General features: G+C 44.9%; 1 protein-coding gene across 3 annotated transcripts in view; it reads left to right on the forward strand.

The window, feature by feature from the left end:
* Nucleotides 1-23275, forward strand: part of shroom3 (shroom family member 3) — a 414116-nt gene that overhangs the window by 199938 nt on the left and 190903 nt on the right. The gene's annotated exons all lie outside the window — the stretch shown is intronic.

The following is a 23275-nucleotide window of genomic DNA, read 5'->3' on the forward strand; positions in this document are numbered from 1 at the left end:
AGATGTGGGTGCAATTGTGAACAAAAATGAGTAGGGTCAGGAATGAAATGGGGAAAGAGTTGCATAGGATGATATCTGAACAGAAACTGGACTGAATTGTCTTTTCAGATAACAGTGTCAGATTGCAGTCTCCCGACTTACAGGAGACTTGAATGGCATGGTCAATTGCCAATTTTCAGTAGTAATCTGTGGAGTGTATGATGAAAGGTAGACACAAAATGCTGGAGTAACTCAGCGGGACAGGCAGCATCTCTGGAGAGAAGGAATGGGTAACATTTCGGGTCAAGTCCCTTCTTCTGACTGGTTTGAGGACAGGATCCAAAACCTAAGTAAATGAATTGAACATGACAACTTGCATCCATCCAGCATCCCTCTTGTTTCATAGGAAGATTGTCAAATAAAATATATTCAGCCAACTAAGTATCACGACAGAGAGGCATAAAAATGTCAAAAAGAAAGGCTTTACCAACCTTGGAGGTGGAAACGTTCAGGGGGAAATTCCAGCCCAAGCAACTGATTCCCGATGGACAGTGGTGAAGGAATGAAGATCAAGGGAGGTGAAAGAATACACTGAAGAGGGGTTGGAGGAGCAGTGACAGGGGGCAGAGCGTTTAAAAGGCTCTAACGTTCAGTGGATATGGTTTTGTATGTGTAAATAGTGTCTTATGAAATTGATTGAGTTTTTTTAAGAAAAAAACCCAAAAAGGTTGACAATGTCAAGGCCTTAGGTATTGTCTATATGGACTCCAGCAAGGCCTTTAATGGCTGGCTGCTCTGGAAGGTTAGATTGTATGTGATCCAGGGAGAGCTAATTAACTGGATGAATTAACTGAAGGAAGCAAAAGGTGGTGGTGGATGGCGTGAAGAACGGTGTGAATGCTGAGGAGATTTATGGGGACGTTGCTGAGACTCAAGGGCTTGAGCTATAGGGAGAGGTTGGGCAGGCTAGGATTCTATTTCTTGGAGTGCAGGAGGCTGAGGGATGATTTTATCGAGGTGTACCGAATCATGAGGGGAAAAGATAGAGTGAATGCTCAGGGTACCCAGGGTAGGGGAATCAAAAACCAGAGGCTATAAGTTTAAGGTGAGAGGGACAAGATTTAAGAAGAACCTGAGGGGCAGGATTTTCATTCAGAGGGTGGTAAATATACAGAACAAGCTGCCAGAGGAAGTAGCTGATTGATTGATACTTTATTACCACATGTGACATGTCACAGTAAAATTCTTTGTTTTGCCCACTATACGCAATGCAAAGAGTTGCCACGTGTAGGATGCCAACAAAGTTACAATGTGTTCATTACAATCCCCAATGGTCCCACTTTGTTCTCTCCCCCCCATGCCGGGTTCTCGGCCACACGTCCTTGCCCAACCTCCGGTGCCCACAGCGAGCCGGTCCGACCTCCAGTCCTCATGCAGGCCCATCCTCGGCCACCCGTCGCCGGGTCCTCCCTTGGTCGACTCTGCGGCACTCGCCGGTAGTTTCCAACAGCCCACCTCGCTCTCCACAGGTACTATAACACCATTTAAAAGAAACCTAGGCAGATATATATGGACCGGAAACGTTTAGAGGGATATGGGCCAAACGCGGGCAAATGGGACTAGCTTAGATGGGGCATCTTGGTTGGCATGGGCAAGTTGATCCAAAGGGCCTGTTCCCACGTTGTATGACTCTATGACTCTATGAGTTGCTCGGAAAATATTGAGTCTGGAGGTAAGTAAGGCTCAAACCTTTAGAAGCAGGTTAGGATAGCAGTGGAGGCACTCGGTCTTGGTGAGTGAAGGAGAGGGCATGGGAAGCAGCTTCAATCAAACGTAATGCAAAGGCTGACAACTATCTGCTTGAACATCAGATATTTGGATTTGGAATCAGCGGCAAGAGAAGACTGGGTCCTGTCTAAATCCAAATACAGTGGCTTTGGGGGATAATATTGAATTGAATTGAATTGAATTTCCTTTATTGTCATTCAGACCTTTCAGTCTGAACGAAATTTCGTGCCTGCAGTCATACATACAATAATACAATAATAGACAACAGAACAGACAGTAAACACAAATTAACATCCACCACAGTGAGTCCACCAAGCACCTCCTCACTGTGATGGAGGCAAAAATCTTAGGGCTGCAGTCTCTTCCCTCCTCTTCTCCCTCTGCGCTGAGGCGATACCCCACCGGGCGATGGTAGATCAGTCCCGCGGCTCACCGAGCTCCGCGAATGGGCCGGTTCAAACACCGCGGCCCGGGGTGGTCGAAGCTGCCGCCCTCCAGTCCAGCGGACGCAGCTGTTGACGACGTCGTCCACTGGCCCGCGGCCGAACCCCGGACTCAGGCCGCCGCCGCCAGAACGCCGTCTCAGCCACCGGAGCACCGTTCCAGCCCCGAGCCGGGTCACCCTCACGTGAGCGTCTCAGCCCCGCGCCAGGCCGCCCTCACGGGAGCGCCGTTACCCTCGAGCTGGGCCGCCCCGACGGGAGCGCCGTTCCACTCTCCAGCTGGATATAGAACACAGACCGTGTGTCACAGCCAGTCCATGCTAATGTCTGTATCCCACTTAGACCTTTTCCCATCCTTCCTCATCTAACTCCATCCACCAGACCGTCCATTGCCTTCTGTCCCACATGGTTACTTAGATTCTCTGAAAAGCATTCATCCCTATTACCCCAATCACAACACCACCTCCATCCCCAGTCATGTTGATCAGTTCCACTATCTTCTCTGGAGCAAGAAGTTTATTTCAACTTGCAAACTTGGCACCTATCCTGCATTGATGACCTTTGGTTTTACTGTCACCCTCTGTTTAAAGCCTTTCACAATTGTATAAACTTCCACAGGGTTATCAGGCAGCCTTATCTTTGAAAGAGCGGCACAGGCAATTTAACTTTTCCTGGTGAGTTTAACCTCATATTTTTTCATTTAATTTTTTTATTTTTTTTGCAACTTCACCTGTTTTTATAATATGCTGACCAGGCTGTCTGCACTACAGTTACTGCTGGATGACGGTACTGTTCCTTTAGTACTGCACGTTAGGCATGAGCATAAGGGGTCAGAGACAGTGATGTGCTGGAAAGCTGCTGGTGTGGGGAGGATTGGGTTTCCTTAGTGTAGATGTGAAAATGGTTAGATTTTATTTATCAGTGAAGGTCAGCAGAGAAATGAGAAGTACAGGTGCACAACCTTTTATCCGAAAGCCTTGGGACCAGACACTTTTCGTAATTCAGAATTTGTCGGCCTTCGGAATGGAAATTTTTTAGCGTAGATTTTAATGGCTGGCTCAGTGGTAGAGTGCTCGGCTCATATCCGCAAGGTCGCGAGTTTGCGCCTTGATCCCGGCAGTTACTCGGTCGCGAGTTTGAGTCTTCAATGTCGTTTTTTCTTGCAGAATAAATGTCTGTATGAAATGCAGTGTGTTGAATGAATTCCTGAATTTGTAAATGTGCCCGCAGCATTGAATCACCTCTCGCACTCATGTCACCCTAGCGGGGCTACATGCCCTTAGGCGGCCTAGCTCGGGGATTCTTGAATCCCCGAGCTAGGTCGCGAGTTTGCGCCTCGATCCTGGCAGTTACTCGGTCGCGAGTTTGAGTCTTCAATGTCGTTTTTTCTTGCTGAATAAATGTTTGAATGAAATGCAGTGTAGGAGAGGTGTACTGACTGTGTGGGCAGAACTTTGGAAGTGATTGCCCACCAGTCTAAAAAGCCGCTGTGTCTCCCTGTCCCTGGGATAGCAGGGGGCGATCAAACAGCACAATACCCCCCCAACTCCAGAGGAATCCGCTCCCCGATGGGCCGCTACGGCGACAAGTGGCAGTTTGCCCACAGCCCGAGCTGCGCCCCCTCATCCCCCACCCCAAGAACAAGACGTACCTTGCACACCATCAGCTTCTGCCCCTACGTGTTCCTCTGGAGTTGGAGCGGGGCTGGAGTTGCTGCTGGCTGTGGGTCTCTGGGATCTCCGTGCTTGCAGTGGGCCTGGGGGTCGGTGTCCCGTTGGTCCTGACGTCTCCGGCCACCCCCCTGGACTGGAGCTGAGACTGGGAACTGTACCGCCCTTGCCCCCTCCTTCTGCAACTGCAAACAACCCCACTCTCCTGCAAGGGCGGTACAGTTCCCGGAGGATGGCAGGTGGCCGGAGACGTCAGGACCAACAGGAACCCGCTCCCCGATGGGCCCCTACGACGCCCCGAGCTGCGCCCCATCATCCGCAACCCAGGTTCCTCTGTAGTTGGAGCGGGGCTGGGCTGGGCTGCTGTTGGCTGTGGGTCTCTGGGATCACCGTGCTTGCAGTGGGCCTGGGGGTCGGTGTCCCGATGAGGGGGCGCAGCTCGGGGAACGGCTTCTGGTGGTCCTGACGTCTCCGGGCAGTTTTTCAGTTTTCCTCTGGAGTTGGAACGGGGCTGCGCTGCTGCTGGCTGTGGGTCTCTGGGATCTCAGTGCTTGCAGTGGGCCTGGGGGTCGGTGTCCCGTTGGTCCTGACGTCTCCGGTGACTGGCACTGACCTGCTGGTATCACCGACGTGAAGACAGTGCAAAGCCCCCGCGCCGGTGCAATGAGCGGGGAGCTGGAGAGGGGAGGGAAGGGGTCACACACATGGCCGGGAAGCAGAGGGGTGTAGGTGAGGTGAAACTTAAGGGAGCGACAATCTGCTGCTGCCTGCCCGCTGAGTTAAAAAGTTCCCACGCAAGACTCACGATACACTGTGTATCGTGAGTCTACCGTGGGAACTTTTTAACTCAACGGGCAGGCAGCAGCATATTGTCAATTATTAACCCTCCCGCGCAATATACCCTCACCTTCTCTTTTATGAATGGGGATTTAGTTCCCCTTTCTTCGAGGACCGACCGGAGGTTCCGCTGTCACCTCTGCGGGCCGCCCTCGGTGAACGTTTTCAATGACCTTTCTTAAAGGACCGAAAAAATGTCCGCTATTCGGAGGTTTTCGTTATTTGGATCTTCGGATAAAAGGTTGTGCACCTGTAATAGCAAAAAAAAACTGCTGGTGGAAATCAGCGTGTCAAAAAGTTTACAAAAATGATACCAAAAACATGTGGGTGTACTCAGCATAGAAAGGGACGAGTCTGAAGAAGGGTCCCAATGTGAAAATCCATCTGTTGATTTCCCTCCACAGATGCTGGCTGACCCATTGACTTCCTCCAACAGTTTGTATCTTGCTCAAGATGTTAGCATCGTCAGCCTCTTGTTTCACCAATGAGAAGTAGTGGTTCACCAGGACACAGTAATATCAGATTAATGTACACATAACTAAATGCCCAATATATCCGAGGACATCAAACAACTTGAGCTCTACACTTGTGGTTTCAGGGGTATTCTTTGCACATTTTCGATGTGATCGCACTTAAATTCTGTACCTTACCCCATATACATACAACACATAATAATGCAAAATTATTACATAACTATTTCATAAGCAGAGTGTAACTCCAGGTGTGCTCCAGCTAATTGTAATAGTTAATAGAGAGATTAAATGAGAACTTACCAGTTTGAAGTTTGATCTTTATTTTATGAGATGTTGCTATGAGGGATTATGTGAAGAAGCCCGCCAGACCGCATGCACGTCAATCTTCAAAGTGGCTGTATGCACCCACAGAATAGTTGCTGACCTAAGCTTATAGAGAGATTGAAGGCTAGAACTACTGTTGATCTTTATGAGAATAGGGTTGGGAGTGGAGGGCACCTCCTCATCGCAACTTCTCATAAAATAAAGATCAAACTTCAAACTGGTAAGTTCTCGTTTAATCTCTATATTTTATTTCGAAGTCACGTGAGTAACTACGTGAAGATTTCAAAGCTCTGTGGTTTCATACTGTGACATAATCTGTGTGTGAAAACACTAAAACAGATAAACCATTAATGGCAGGAAAAACATGAGGTATTAACATCACAATGCTAACTTGCATACATGGCCATTGCTCTAAACTGGCCTGTAGCCCCAATAGACTGTTGAGTTAGACAATAACGTATGCAAGAAAGTGCATAATTCTATCTGCAAAGGTCCAGACATATTCCGCCAAATTTATAATTTGTTAAGCTGCATTATGACGCGCATGCAGTCTGGCGGGCTTCTTCACGTAATGAAAATCTTCGAAATAAAATCTGTGGGAATTGACTAGTTGGTTTGTCAGTAAAAGAATGAATCATCAAATGTTAATCTTTATGCAAAGGACTTGCGAACTAAAGAGAACATTTCCATAATCCTCACATCAATAATATGACAAAAATAGCACTGGATTTAAATGAAGCTTCAAACGTGAATACAAAGAGAATATTGTTTAACAATGAAAAAAAAAAGTCCCAATGCTATTCTGCCTCTCCATGGAATATGTACTTCAAATAATTAAATGTGTATTAAATGTGACTGCATCTGAGGCTGTGTGAGATTTCTGATCCATTGAGCTCTTAAATATCATCAACTTTCATGTCTTAATGTAAGAGCTTTTCAATTTCTGTTTTCACCAAAAGCTGCAAAATGTAAACTTAAAATAGACATAAAACTCCTGAATTCCAGGCAAATAAAAGGAATTTACTTCCCTCCGCATTTTGGATATACAGGCCTGGTTTACTGTTTATTGCACTTTGATGTCTTTTTTGAGGAGAATGTGATGTAATACTATAATTTTTCTTTTTTTTTGTGTGGGGATGCACTCAAAACTTCCACAACTTTGTGTTTGAAATTTGGAGGTTGGGATCATCACTGGCTGCACCATCTCTGTGATCCTTTTTGCCTTGGTGATGAACATGATCGTCAAGTCTGCTGAGCCAGAGTGCCGGGGCCCTCGGACCAAGTCAGGAATACGCCAACCACCAATCAGAGCCTTCATGGACGACCTGACTGTCACCACTGAGTCAGTGCCAGGAGGCAGGTGGATCCTGCAGGGGTTGGAGAAACTGATTGGATGGGCAAGGATGAGGTTTAAGTCAGGAAAATCAAGGTCACTGGTGCTGAAGAAGGGCAAAGTCATGGACAGGTTCCGCTTCAGCATCGAAGGGTCACCAATCCCAACTTTCTCCGAAAAGCCAGTGAAGAGTCTTGGCAAAGTGTTTAACAGCAGCCTGAAGGATACAGCATCTGTCCAGGCAACCTGTCAGGAGCTGGAGAGCTGGTTGAGAGCAGTGGACTGGTCGGGGCTTCCCAGCAAGTTCAAGGGATGGATTTACCAGCATGGTATCCTGCCAAGGATACTCTGGCCACTGCTTGTCTACGAAGTCCCAATATCCATCGTAGAGAGATTGGAGAGGAAAGTCAGCAGCTTTCTCAGAAGGTGGCTGGGACTGCCCAGGAGCCTCAGCAGCATCGCCCTTTACGGAAATAACACCAAGCTCCAGCTGCCCCTGAAGTCCCTGGAGGAGGAGTTCAAGGTGACTCGGGCCAGAGAGGTGATGATGTACAGGGACTCCAGCGACCCCAAGGTGGCTCAAGCAGGGGTGGAGGTGAAAACTGGGAGGAAGTGGAGAGCCGGCGAAGCCATGCTGCAAGCAGAGTCCCAGATACGCCACAGAGTCCTGGCGGGAGCAGCGACTCGGAGAAGAGCAGGCCTGGGAATCTTCCCATCGCCCCAGTTTGACAAGGCCAAGGGGAAGGAGAGACGCAGGTACACATGGCGTCACGACCAGGTTCTCAAACCCATTGCAGAAGCCATCAGCATGGGAATCAGCAGCTGCAGACGAGAACGTCCCACCACCCAGATGATCACCTTCGTGAAGGCCGGAGTGCAGCTGCCAAGAACCACAGCAGCGAGGAATCAGTCAGGAATCCTGGCAACTGCGCAGGACTGGCAGCTTTCCGTAGACCTGGTGAAACAGCTGAAGTTCCCACAGCACATTGCCACGACCACCCTGAGGCCAGATATCCACCTGGTCTCAGGGGCGACCAAAAACATCGTCTTGTTGGAACTGACAGTGCCGTGGGAGGACCGTCTGGAGGAGGCCCACGAGAGGAAGATGGCCAAGTATGAAGAGCTGGCCATAGACTGCCGTAAGCAGGGCTGGAAGGCAAGGTGTATGCCCATCGAGGTTGGCTGCAGAGGTTTTGAAGGGCAATCGCTCTACAAAGCCTTGAATGCACTGGGCATCAACGGAGTGGCAAGGAGAAGGGCCATCAAGAACACCACAGAGGCAGCGGAGAAGGCATCAAGATGGCTCTGGATCAGGAGAGGAGGTCAATGGGGAGGAGCGATTGCCACCTGAACACAAGTCGTGGTCTGATCAACCACGGCTGGGTCGCCTAGGTGAGGGTGTCTGATGTTGAAAGACCTGAAACACCCAATGACCCTAGGTTACATCACTGATGATGTGTTCAGGAGCGTCTATCGATGTATTTGTATCAATTCTTTTTTTTTGTGTGGGGATGCACTCAAAACTTCCACAACTTTGTGTTTGAAATCATAATCGTACCAATGAGTTATCAGCACTGGGCCTTTTAGTTTCATAGCATCTAGATCTCGAGCTTGGAGCTGATATCAGAGAATTCTTTAAAATGCATACATTCATATATTCCTGTGCTGTAATGCATTTCATTGTGCCACAAAATGTATGTGATGTACTGGAAAATCACAGTTCGGCATCATCAGTGCAGCGTAAAATCATTCTGGCCAGTCTTTTCAAATTACACATTCATCAATTTGTAATTTTATTTCAATGGACAAAAAAAATCACTTCCAGATGAATGCACAAGCAGAAAACCCCTGTTGCTAATGTAATCTGTTTGAGCATAATAAAGAAAGAACCTATATAAGAATGTATATAGTAGCTTTCACAGTTTCACAATATCTCAACGCACTGCAAGGCCAGTTCAGCACCCATTAATTTTAATCACTGTTGACAATGAAGCAAATGAATCTTGACTTGGACATTTTCTACAGAGTAGCTCCTTTATATACTTTCTGCTCTCCAAACATTGTTGCCTTTGAATCTCCCTCACTTCAAAATCTATTAGATTTTATTTACGATTTTATCACCATTGGGCTGAAATTGTTTTTTACCCAAACATTTATATAAATGGTCAGAAGAATCTCGACACACTGAGGGGGATTTTCCATTTGATGCTCAGGCAGAAACCAACATAAGGAATGTTATGGAAGAACTACAGATGCTATCGCAGTGGAGCGGACAAAATGTGTTTTGCAGTGGGACAGACAAAATGTGTCTGAAGAAGGGGCTCGACCCGAAACGTCACCCATTCCTTCTCTCCAGAGATGCTGCCTGTCCTGCTGAGTTACTCCAGCATTTTGTGTCTACCATAAGGAATGTTATGCTCTTTTTTGAGGACAGGAATTTTCAATGACATAATTTTCATAAGGAATTCAATCCTCAGTCTGAAGAAGGGCCTCGATGCGAAACGTTGCCTATTCCTTCGCTCCATAGATGCTGCCTCACTCGCTGAGTTTCTCCAGCTTCTTTGTCTATCTATAAGGAATGTTATGCTCTTTTTCGAGGACAGGAATTTTCAATGACATCAACATCAGTTAAAATTGGGCCAATTTTTGTCAACCGTTTGTCAAATAGCAGCAGCAGTCATTCCCTGAACAGTAAGAATGAAATCTGTTGTTAGAATGTAAACCTCCCCTCCTTTCTTCGTATTGCTCTGTGGCTCTGCCAGGTCGAATCTACCCGCCACTTCCATCTGAGCAACTTCTGCACTGCATCCGTAGCCTTTTGTGGCTCGATACTTCCTTCGGTCCCCATCGCACTGCTGGTATCAGAGCATTCAATCCTCCAACTGCAATTCACGCTGCAAAAGCTTCTATCCTTCTCGGGTGCTCACTGTGGTGGATGTTAATTTGTGTTTATTGTGTGTTTTTGTCATTTTTACTATATGTAGGACTGCAAGGCAACAAAATTTCGTTCAGACCACAAGGTCTGAATGACAATAAAGGCTACTTTGACTTTGACTTTGACTTAAGAGCATCTTTAAGCTAAATTTTGTAAGTCAATTCTTGGTCCCTGCTCCGATTTCTTGTACCAAGATTTTATAATAATCATACTTTCTCAGCCAAGTATGTTTTGCAACATACAAGGAATTTGATTTGCCAGACAGTCATGCCAATAAAAAGCACCAGAACACACAAAAGACATTTTAACATAAACATCCACCACAGTGACTCCTCCACATTCCTCACTGTGATGGAAGGCGAAAATAAATGTTCAATCTCTCCCTTCATTGTCCTCCAGCGGTTGGGGGCCTCTAACCTTCCGTCGACAGAACGATCTTACTCCCGTAGCCGTTAGCGGGCAATAGACAATAGACAATAGACTTGTCGGGGCGATCAAACTCCTGCATCGGGGGGAATCATTTCACTGCACATGTCGTATGTGTATGGGACGAATAAACTTGACTTGACTTGAATCTCACCTCCCCCACGCCGGGCGATCTACCCGGGTCGGGACTAGTCGAACGACGTACGGCTTTGACCTTCAACTCATTAATTTTGTTTTCACTTGTAGCATCCTGAGGGAATGCTGCACTGCTTCATGAGATGCCCTTCAGGCTGAATGCATGCTGTCTCAGGCCAAGCCCATGCTGTGTCAGGTGTAACCCCCTGCTGTCTCAGGCCAAGCCCATGCTGTGTCAGGCAAAGTCCATGCTGTCTCAGGTGAAACCCATGCTGTCTCAGGCCAAGCCCATGCTGTCTCGAGCAGATGCAAAAATAACCTGATGGCCCTCATGTGAGGAGAAGTAAAGGCAGCCATCTCGATGTCCTGTTCAACTTTACATTAATATACCACCTTACATCAACATCCACAAAGCAGTTTATCTGGCCATTGACACCTTGCTTTAGGTGGGAGTTGTCTATGTGGTATTTGGGACACTGTTTCCAACTTTATAAAGGTGACCACATTTCTTAATTCTAAAGTCCTTTGTAAAGTACTTTGAGAAGTCCTGAGATCATGAAAGGTACCATATAAATGTGAGTCATTTCATGAGTGCTAATCTGTGTATAACTTTGGCTTTGGAGACTATTATGTCATTTACCAGCATTTAAAATATGATGCAAAGTATTGTCGCAAAAGTATTTGCATTCAGGGTGTTTAGTTGGATGCTGCAAACCATGATCAATACATAGTCATAAGAAGCCATTGTTCTCCAGATCTGGGATTAATCTTTTGGCACACTGTAAAACAATTTCTCACCCACGATACCTTTTATTTCATTTAAAAACACTTTAACACCTGAAGTTAAACTCTATTGCTTAGCTTTATCAATGTTGGTTTTAAAATGGTGATCTATCAACATGATCACTACATAGAGGACATAAATGCAATATTGTAGGTTCCACGATTACCTTGTAACCCCTGGTGGTGGGTATGGGTCCCAATCTGACAATGGCCGCCCACATCTTGCCCTAACCCTGCAAACCATATTGCCCATCTGATTGATTCAGGCCTATGAGGGAGGCGCCAATTGTTATCTCCCCACCCATTGCAGTCATTAACTTATTTAAAGTCCCTTCCAATGTTCTGTTCCCGCTCGCTAACCTCCCCACTTCCCACAACCACACCCTTTGTTTACATTCTTTACAGGGATGATTTTTGAGTGGTGAATTATGAAGATTGATTTAGAAATTTGACTGAAATGTTAGCCATGCCCTTAAATTTGCAACACCTGGGCTTTACTTTGCAGTAACATTTGCAAACAATGGATGATGAACAGAACCCTGTTATTAATGCAGAATTTGTGGATTCTGCATTATCAGATCTCCAACATAGTAGGGCAGAAAATCCGACGCAATAACAGGTTTCAGATGATCATGAACATTCCAGTTGTTCTAGGGCTCCCCCTCAGTCTCTCCCAAGGTCCCTGCCCTGTTGTCAGCCTCTTCTGAGGTCTTTAGCCTACTTACCCTCTCCTGGTCCTCTGCTCCCCACATCACTACCCCGTCTCATCAGAGCAACCTGGCCTCTTCCTGACCTTTGGTCTCTCTCTTGGCTTCTCAGGAGGCCACTAGCTTCCATCTCACAGGAATTTGGCCCTCGGGCCCCTCCTGGGGCCTTTAGTCTTCCCTTGGTCTTCACACGGCATCTGGCTTTCTTCCGTAATGACATCTGAAATTCAGCGCAAGTGACAGCAAATAAACCTTGCTATAAAGCATTGTGTTCTTATTCCAACTCAGCTGTATTAAAAAAAAATACTAAAAGTTAATTTTGTTTTAATTTTAATTTACTTCATTTTTTAATTAAGTAACCTTTAATAACGATGCAGTTACAGACATAAGACTTCCATAGTGGGGCTTGCCAAGCCACTTACACTCTCACCAAAACTGGCCATGTCATGTTGGTAGAGACTCCTGCAGAAATAAAACAGCTTCACATTTAAAGAAATTGAGATTTTGAAATGCACGTAATGTTGTGTGTTAGGTCTCAATGTTAATGGAAAATGAATGCAACTTGCTCCAATGCAGAGTTGTTATGTTTCATTCAACTGTCATTAACTAAAAACATTTGAAATGTTCATTTGATTGTCAAACTTTGCTCTCAAAGGTTGGTGCAAAGTTAATAAAAAAGATTGCTGCTTGCTGTAAACAGTCCAATTTGGTGTTTGCAACACAGAGAAGTTCTGCTTCATTCAACTCCATTAACACAAAGTATTATAAAATAACTTGTTCCAAAACCACTTTATTTTATGTAGTTCGTGATCCTGAATTCATTTGAAACGTTAATTTGATTGTCAAACTTTGCTCTCAAAGGTTAGTGCAAAGTTAATGAAAAAGAAGTCTGCTTGCTGCAGTCTAGTTCAATGTTTCCAAGGCATAGTAACGTTTCATTCAACTGCCATGAACTAAAAACACTTTGAAATAACTTGTTGCAAACCACTTTTTACTATGTAGTTGATGATGTTGAATCCATTGCAAATGCTTATTTTATTGTAAAATGCACTGAAGTTGATTGTGCAAGTTGATGAAAATGAAGACTAATTGCTGAGGTCCAATTTAATGTTTCCAATGCAGAATAGTAATGTTTCATTCAACTGCCATTAACTATAAGTACTTTAAACTTAAATCAATAACTAGTTTTGAACCACTTTATTTTATCTAGTTCCTGAACATGAATCCACTGCAAATGTTTATTTGATTGTAAAGCCTCGTCCTGAAGAGTTGCTGCATAGTAAATGAAAAAGAATGCTTCTTGCTCCAAACAATCAGAATCTTTATTCCAAGGTAGAAATGTCAAGGTCAAGAGGGCACTGCTTTAAGGTGAGAGTGGGAAAGATTTAGGGGAATGTATAAATCAAGCTTTTTGCACACAGACTGGTAGGTGCTTGGAATGCGCTGCCAGAGCTAATGGTGGAGGCAGAGATGATAGTGATGTTTAAGACGTCTTTAGATAGGCACAGAGATATGCAGGGAATGGAGGGATAAATATCACATGCGGGTAGATGAGATTAGTTTACCTTCGTATCATGTTCAGCATGGACATTGTGGACAAACGGCCTTTTCCTGTGTTGTACTTTTCTATGGAGACACAAGGAATTTTAGATGCTGAATCTTGAGTAAAACACAAGGTGCTGGAATAACCCGGCAGCATCTGGAGAGGGAATGGACAGGCAACCTTTTGGGTCGGTATTCTTCAAACTGAAGAAAGGATCGGTAAATATCACCTGTAGATTCCCTCCACAGATGCTGTCTGACTCACTCCGTGTTGACATATATAGGGTACATTTATGTGCAAAATATAAAGGGTACATTTATACTCAACATTTTTCGGATGTGGGAGGAAACCTCAGATGGGAACATGCAAACTCCACACAAACAGGATCCGAGGTCAGGCTTGAATCCAGAACTCTGGAGCTGTGGTGCAACACATGTATTATGCTGTCTCTTTCATTGTGATAAAAAACTCCAGTGTTATCTCATTGTCTATGTTCCCGAAATATTCAATACTTACCTCTCCTCTCTGCCAAGTGTGAAAGTAATGAACCTTTTCACTGTTGAGATATCCCAAGAATTTATTTTGCTTCCACCTCCATTTATATCATGGACATTTTTGAAACATGTTAAATAAACATTGCACTGGTTACAAATATTTTAGCAAGTTTAATCATACAGTATTAATGTTTCCAAAATACTTTTATTTAAGACATTATTATATCGTTTCTTTTGCTTCTGCGTCCAGTTTCAAGAGGAAAATTCAATGAGCATTTTTTTTTCTAAAAAGACTGGTTCTAGGATGTTCGTTCTGCAATTTAAAGCTCAGTTGGGGAATAATGCTGTCTCACCAGACAGACCAATTTGGAGCTCTGCTTTCTCTCATGTCTTGGAATGAAAAGGTGGAGATCTGTCATGACAAATAACTAAGCCAATACATGAATAATGGAATGCAGACTGTGTCATTTTAGGTCAGCTTAAATTCTTATAATAAATAGCCATGAAATTATTACAGGGAATGTTGTAAAGTAATTATTAGCAAAGTTAGCTAGATCCAGTTACCATAGAAATATAATCACTTATGATTTGATTATTCTGACCTTCAAAATTTGGTATAACAGATGTAATTTAGTGCTTACTGACAGCAATGTAATCAACTGTTAAACTTTGAGTTCAAACGATAATTGGAGCGCTTGAATGCCATCATTTCTCCTAATAAATCAAACAAAAATCTAATTGTGGGCTTAGGAGAGGGTCTTCAATTTCTCAAGTTACAACTCCATTGAAATGATTTGGAAAGTAGTAACCATCCTGAACAGGAACACCAATATTAACAGCACCTTTTGACTAAGGTGAATTAATTGAATTGAGGAGAAACAGCCGGTCTACCACTTCCCCCACCTGTAAATATTTTGTCTTTTATAAAATGCTTTTCACTTGCTTCCTTGCTGAATTTTTTAAATTGCTAAGCAGTATGAAAAGCTTTAAATATCCTCCTCCAGACCAAGTCTGCTTTTTAAAAAAATCATTTAAGGCCTACCATCTGTTACATATGCAGTATATTCATTTTAGTCCACAGAGATGCCAAGCAGGATGTGAGTGCTTTAATGATGGTCAAAGTACATCTCAGTTGATTGTTGGATTACTTACTATGTGGAGAGTCTCCAGCAACCTCTCGGGCAAGGCGTGTTAAACAATGGAGTATCCTGCAAGACAGAAATTGTGATTAATATGGACAATGAGTACGATGTTGAAAGAAGAAATCAGAGGTGAGCTTCTCAAGATACAATTCCATCAAAGGTCCTTGACTATTTGAAGGATATCTGGATAGAAGGCATGGGTATCACCAAGGCCTGGTAATCGGCTGCAAATCCTTAAAATAGAGAACATGTATCTTTTGTGTAGGGTTGCCAACTTTCTCACTCCCAAATAAGGAACAAAAGGTCAAAATAAGGGACAAATTCCCGACGGCAATACTTTGACTGTCTTGGCTGTGGCTGGGTGAATGATGAGTTGGCCCGGATGGTGGACTCCACACGAAGCCCAGCCGGCTTCCCATCTGAGGAGTTTAGGCCCGGGCGTCGGAATTTGCGCGCGACGTCACACACAAAGTCCGGCACCCCATCCAACTCATGAATCGATGATGGGCCATGAGAAGGAGGGGTGGGTGGTAGTGTCGGCGGTAAGCGTAGGTCCGGAAGTCGGACAGCTGGCCGGGCTGCCGACCGACGGGACCATGGGCGAGGCGCTGCTGCTGCACTCCATGGGCTGCACTACGTCGGGACGGGTGAGGCGGGGCCGGACGCGGCGCTCCGACCTGACAGTCCCCTCGACCCGAGTAGTAGTGGTCAAACACGGGACAAGGCCGGTCTCGTATGGGACAAACCAAATGAGCCCAATATACGGGATGTCCCATCTAATACGAGACAGTTGGCAACCCTACTTATGTGTTGGAAGGAACTGCAGATGCTGGTTGAAGAATCTCAATCCGAAGCATTGCCCATTCCTTCTCTCCAGAGATGCTGCCTGTCCCGCTGAGTTACTACAGCTTTTTGTGTCTAACATGTATCTTAATCAAGCTCATGGGCTCATTTGATGCCTTGCCCCACTTGGTCTCTGCTATCTCCGTGCACCCAAGCTTTGTACTCCCATGGTTTTGATTGTTGTGCCATGAGAAATCCTGTCTTCAGCTTCCAAGACCCTGAAGTATGATATTGCCTAAACTTCTCCTCTGCCTTCCCTTTCATTCCAACTCATTGACACATCTGTAAACCTACTTTTTTAATTTAGTTTAGAGATACAGCACGGAAACAGTCCTTTCGGTCCACGGAGTCCGCGCCGACCAGTGATCCCCGCACACTAGCACCATCCTACACACACTAGGGACAATTTACAATCTTTACAGAAGCCAATTAACCTACAAACCTGTTGGAGTATGGGAGGAAACCGGGCCACCCAGGGAAAGCCCACGCAGGTCACGGGGAGAACGTACAAACTCTGTGCAGGCAGCACCCGTCGTCAGGATCGAACCCGGTTCTCTGGAGCCCATACCGTCTAGACCAAACTCCTGATCATCTCCTCACATGGCTGCTGTCACACTTTGCCCTGTAATAATCTGATACAACACCTTAGAATATTTTGTTACATTAAATACTCCATAGTTCCTTGTGTCTCAAGTTTAAGGCCTCTGTATTAATTGAAAACGATTGTTATAAGACACTAGCACATATTAAATGCAGTAGATTTTAGAAATGACTTATTTTTATTACAAGAAAACACTTTTGATTACATTGGCCATGTAACCTGGAAACTCTTAGTCAGTTAATCTTTACATGCCCAAGTTGTTTTATGTAGTTATTGTCATGCTTGCTCACTTCCTTATTACCTTTTGGAAATGTTAATTATTTCAAGGCAGCTGCAAAGACTGTTGTATGGTGCATTTCAACAGTTATTTTTCCAAGATATAGCTAACTAATTGTTGAAATTGTCACTAGTGGTTTAGCTGACATGAAAATATTTGAGTCAGGGGTCTTGCATATTTCATACATTGGTGTGTGTTTTCAAAGTCTCTGGCAGTGCAATCTAACTCACGATACTGTGTGTAATGTATAACAGGAGTAATTTATAAAGGAACAGTTGGTACTCTTGCCTCACTTTTAATTACTTATGTATTGCAACACACAAGGAGTCCATTCAGCCCATTGGATCTGTGCCAGCTCCCTGAAGAGCATTTCCCTCTTATTTCCCCAAACCCTATTCTCCCTCATGCGTCAATCAACTCTTCCCAATTCCCCTAACACAGACCTACAGCAAGGGGTAGGTTACAATAGTCTATCAGCATCTGTCAGGGATGTGTGAGAAAACCAGTCCTGGTGAACTCGTCCCTTCCCACACAAACCACCCCCTCCCCAGGTACTTTCCCTTGCAACCGCAGGAGATGTAACACATGTCCCTATACCTTCCCCCTCGACTCCATCCAAGGACCCCAACTGTCTTTTCAGCTGAGGCAGAGGTTCACTTGTACCTCCTCTAACCTCATCTACTGTATCCGCTGTTCCAGGTGTGAACTCCTATATATCAGCGCGACCAGGCGCAGGTTCGGCGATTGTTTTGCTGAACACCTCCGCTCAGTCCGCCTGAACCTACCTGATCTCCCGGTTACTAAACACTTTAACTCCCCCTCCCATTCCCACACTGACCTTTCTGTCCTGGGCCTCCTCCATTGTCACAGTGAGGCCCAGTGCAAATTGGAGGAACAACATTTCATATTTCACTTGGGCAGCTTATGCCCCTGCAGTATGAACATTGATTTCTCCAACTTGAACCTCGTTTTCTCTCTTTCTCCATCCCTCTCCCTTCCCAGTTCTCTGACCAGTCTGACTGTCCTCGTTTACGTGTTATCTCTGTTTGCTTTGTTGTTGCCTTCTCCTAGCAAACAATGATCTATTCTACATGTTCCTTGATCTCCATCCCCTTTGTCTCGTTTTCATACTTCACACTTCCTTACCTCTGTATCTCTCTCTCCCCTGACTCAGTCTAAAGAAGGGTCTTGACCCGAAACGTCACCCGTTCCGTCTATCCAGAGACGCTGCCTGTCCCGCTGAGTTACTCCACATTTTGTGTCTAAACTAAATTTGTGATGGGGTCTTGTCTACATTGTCATCACAGCCACATTAAAGCTGCAGTGATCCTCACTGTCAGGCTTCCTCTTGTTATGATACGATTCAATACGATAGAACTTTATTTATCCCAGGAGGGAAATTGATCTGCCAACTGTCATAAAACACAAAATGCATGAAACATGGAATTAAAGTGACGAGTGGAAAGTATTGGGGATGTGCAAATATTGGGAGAGGGAGTCAGTCTAGCCCATGACAGAAGGGGAAGAGTTGTACAGTTTGATAGCCCCAGGGAAGAAGGATCTCCTGTGTCATTCTATACTGCATCTTGGTGGAACCAGTCTGTTGCTGAAGGTACTCCTCAGGTTGACCAGTGTGTCATGGAGGGGGTGAGCTGTATTGTCCAGGATGGTCTGCTGTTTGAGGAGCATCCTCCCCTCCAAGACCACCTTCCATGAATCCAACTCTGCCTCCAGGACGGAGCCAGCCTTCTTGATGAGTTTGTTGATCCTGTTGGCGTACGGGGCCTTCGCCCTGTAGCCCCAGCATACGGCAGAGAAGAAGATGGCACTGGCTACCAGCGATTGGTTGAACATCTGCAGCATCTTGCATCAGAAGTTGAAGGAGCAGAGCCTTCTCAAATAGTACAGCCGGCTCTGTCCCTTCTTATACAGGGCCTCAGTCTTCCTGGACCAGTCCAGTTTACTGTCCAGGTACACTCCCAGGTACTTGTACTCCATGATAAACTGCACATCCACACCATTGATGGTGATAGGGGACAGGGGTGTTCCTCTCCTTCTAAAGTCTATCGCTAACTCCTTAGTCTTGTTGGTGTTGAGCTGCAGGTGATTCAGTCCACACCACTCAACAAAGTCATTGACTACACCTCTATATTCAGCTTCCCTCCCCTCACTGATGCAGCCCACAATTGCAGAGTCATCTGAAAACTTCTGCAGGTTGCAGGAGTCCGAGTTATATCTGAAGTCCGAGGTGTAGATGGTGAACAGGAATGGAGAGAGGACCGCCCTCTGTGGGGCCCCTGTGTTGCTCATTACCATGTCTGAGACACAGTTCTGTAGCCTGACATACTGTGGTCGTCCAGTCAGATAGTTGGTGATCCAGGACACCAATGCAATGTCCACCTGTATCTTCGTTAGTTTGCTCTCTGGCAGTGCAGGATGGTGTTAAAAGCACGGAGAAGTAAAAAAACGGACTCTCACAATGTTTCCCGACTTATCCAGGTGAGCATAGGAATGATGGAGCAGGTGGGTGATGGTGTCCTCAACCCCCATCTTTGTTTGGTAAGCAAACTGCAGGGGGTCCAGGTAGGGTTTAACCAGGGGTCGCAGGTGAGTGAGCACCAGCCTCTCCAGGGACTTCATGACGTGTGAAGTCAGTGCCACCGGTCTGTAGTCATTGGAGGAGCTGGGACGTGTCCTCATTGGTACAGGAACCAGGCACCTGGACATCACAGGAACCCTCTCCAGGCTCAAACTCAGATTGAAGATAGATATGCTGGAGTACACCGCACAACTGGCTGGCACACACACGCCTAGAGTACCCTAGGGCTGACACCATCGGCTTTGCCTGGGTGGAGTCTGCTCAGCTCTTTCCTCACCTGCTCAGCCTTGATGGTCAGGCATGACAAAGAAAGGGCAGAGGAAGTGGACCAGGGGGATTGAGGGGGAGAGTCTGATGGGGAGGAGGGGGCAGAGGCCCCACCATCAGATGCAAATTCTTGTGGACTGATTCAACTTTATTGAGGATGGGCAGTCAACTCCTTTATCCAAGTTAGCTTAGATCTATGAGAGATTGAAGGCAGAAAAGATACAGCTGAAATTTGAGGGAATCTTTTATTTATTTTTAAAATTATTTTTATTAGAAGTACGGTAAGTTACAATAATACACAACACATATGTCTTAATACATTTTTTTGTACCGCTTCATTTTTTGAGCTTTAAGAAAAAGATAGAAGTAAAGGAAGTAAGGAAAGTGCGCAAGAGTCGTGAAGGTGCAAGAGAGTGTTGAGAAAAGAAAGCCCCTTAGAAAAGAAGTAAAGAAAGAGAGTAGACCCTAGAAAAGAAGGAAAAAGAAAGGAGAAACAATCGCTCTATTATAACATTAAACTCCGCAGAAAGGGGACTACCATCCAAGTCTGTTTTTATTGTTTCAGATCCTGGCACCATCTATTTATTTATTTATTTATTTATTTATTTTTTGAATTACTATTGCACCTCATGCTTGTAATAGTTCCAAAAACGTAGACCACGTCTTTTGGAATGAGGGAATCTTTTCAATATGGAATAAATTGCATTGACTTCAGCGTATATTTCGGAGACTAATTACAAATTACATTTCCAAAATGTGGTGCCTCTCAATGAATCTCCTGCTCCTTTGTGTACCATTTAAATTTGTAAATTCAGCAGGAATCTGGACAAATACCAGGGAATGCGGAACATCCTGCATTTGTAACACCTACTTGACAGGTTGTTCAACCTCCAGCAACATCTAAAACTAATAATTGCAACACTAATCAGCCAACACCAGTGACTGCTGACTTTGTTGCCGTGCACGCAACAACTTCCAAAGGAACAGGATATGATTTTAGGGCCACAGTAAACATATTAAAGCGTTATTTAAATCTACCTTGGTTTACACCAACAGTCTGTTATAGACAGTAATTGTGAAACTCCTGTGAGCTAACACTTCTTTAAAAGACTAATGTTCTTTCGCTTGTATACTTCATTACCCCTGTTGCACATGATTAGGAGCACAAAGCACAGAACGGCTTAGTCGTTGATGGACCTTATCCATGATATGCAGGTGATTTGCACCAGCACTGCCCTGCATCGCAACACTCACACATTGGGCCCCTACTTACAGTGCCCTCCATAATAATGCTTGGGACAAAGATCCAACATTTATTTATTTGCCTCTGTACTCCACAATTTGACAAGTGTAAGAGAAAAAAAATCACATGTGGTTAAAGTGCACATTGTCAGATTTTATTAAAGGGTATTTTTATACATTTTGGTTTCACCATGTAGAAATTACAGCTGTGTTTATACATAGTCACCCCCACTTCTGAGCTTCATAATGTTTGGGACACATGGCTTCACAGACAATAGACAATAAACAATAGGTGCAGGAGTAGGCCATTCGGCCCTTCGAGCCAGCACCGCCATTCAATGTGATCATGGCTGATCATCCACAATTTGTACCCTGTTCCTGCCTCCTCTCCATATCCCTTAACTCCACTATCCCTAAGAGCCCTATCTAACTCTCTCTTGCAAGCATCCAGAGAACCAGCCTCCACTGCCCTCTGAGGCAGATAATTCCACACACTCACAACTCTCTGTGTGAAAATGTTTTTCCTCATCTCCGTTCTAAATGGCTTACCACTTATTCTTAAACTATGGCCCCTGGTTTTGGACTCCCCCAACATTGGGAACATATTTCCTGCCTCCAGTGTGTCCAAACCCTTAATAATCTTATATGTTTCAATAAGATTCCCTCTCATCCTTCTAAATTCCAGAGTATACAAGCCCAGCCGCTCCAATCTATCAACATATAACAGTCCCGCCATCCCGGGAATTAACCTCGTGAACCTACGCTGCATTCCCTCAATAGCAAGAATGTCCTTCCTCAAGTTTGCAGACCAAAACTGCACACAATACTCCAGGTGTGGTCTCACTAGGGCCCTGTACAACTGCAGGAGGATCTCTTTGCTCCTATACTCAACTCCTCGTGTTATGAAGGCCAACATGTCATTCGCTTTCTTCACTGCCTGCTGTACCTGCATGCTTACTTTCAGTGACTGATGAACCAGATCTCCCAGTTCCCGTAGTATTTCCCCTTTTCCCAACTTGACACCATTTAGATAATAAGGCATGTGTAATTGCTCAGGTATGTTTAATTGCCTCCTTAATGCAGGTATAAGAGAGGCCTCAGCACCTAGTCTTTCCTGCAGTCTTTCCATCACCTTTGGAAACCTTTATTGCTGTTTATCAACATGAGGACCAAAGCTGTGCCAATGAAAGTCAAAGAAGCCATAATGAGACTGAGAAACAAGAATAAAACTATTAGAGACATCAGCCAAACCTTCGGCTTACCAAAATCAACTGTTTGGAACATCATTAAGAAGAAAGAGAGCACTGGTGAGCTTACTAATTGCAAAGGGACAGGCAGGCCAAGGAAGACCTCCACAGCTGATGACAGAAGAATTCTCTCTATAATAAAGAAAAAAACACAAACACCTGTCCGACAGATCAGAAACGCTCTTCAGGAGTCAGGTGTAGATTTGTCAATGACCACTGTCCGCAGAAGACTTCATGAACAGAAATACAGAGGCTACACTGCAAGATGCAAACCACTGGTTAGCCACAAAAATTGGATGGTTGGGCTACAGTTTGCCAAGAAGTACTTAAAAGAGCAACCACAGTTCTGGAAAAAAGACTTGTAGACAGATGAGACGAAGATTAACTTATATCAGAGTGATGGGAAGAGCAAAGTATGGAGGAGAGAAGGAACTGCCCAAGATCCAAAGCATCCCACCTCATCTGTGAAACATGGTGGTAGGGGTGTTATGGCCTGGGCATGTATGGCTGCTGAAGGTACTGGCTCACTTATCTTCATTGATGATACAACTGCTGATGGTAGTAGCATAATGAATTCTGAAGTGTATAGACACATCCTATCTGCTCAAGTTCAAAACAAATGCCTCAAAACTCATTGGCCGGCAGTTCATTCTACAGCAAGACAATGATCCCAAACATAGAAACATAGAAACATAGAAATTAGGTGCAGGAGTAGGCCATTCGGCCCTTCGAGCCTGCACCGCCATTCAATATGATCATGGCTGATCATCCAACTCAGTATCCCGTACCTGCCTTCTCTCCATACCCTCTGATCCCCTTAGCCACAAGGGCCACATCTAACTCCCTCTTAAATATAGCCAATGAACTGGCCTCGACTACCCTCTGTGGCAGGGAGTTCCAGAGATTCACCACTCTCTGTGTGAAAAAAGTTCTTCTCATCTCGGTTTTAAAGGATTTCCCCCTTATCCTTAAGCTGTGACCCCTTGTCCTGGACTTCCCCAACATCGGGAGCAATCTTCCTGCATCTAGCCTGTCCAACCCCTTAAGAATTTTGTAAGTTTCTATAAGATCCCCTCTCAATCTCCTAAATTCTAGAGAGTATAAACCAAGTCTATCCAGTCTTTCTTCATAAGACAGTCCTGACATCCCAAACATACTGCTAAAGCTACAAAGGAGTTTTTCAAAGC

This window comes from Amblyraja radiata, chromosome 1, assembly GCF_010909765.2.
Source record: "Amblyraja radiata isolate CabotCenter1 chromosome 1, sAmbRad1.1.pri, whole genome shotgun sequence".
In the NCBI taxonomy this organism is placed as follows: domain Eukaryota; kingdom Metazoa; phylum Chordata; class Chondrichthyes; order Rajiformes; family Rajidae; genus Amblyraja; species Amblyraja radiata.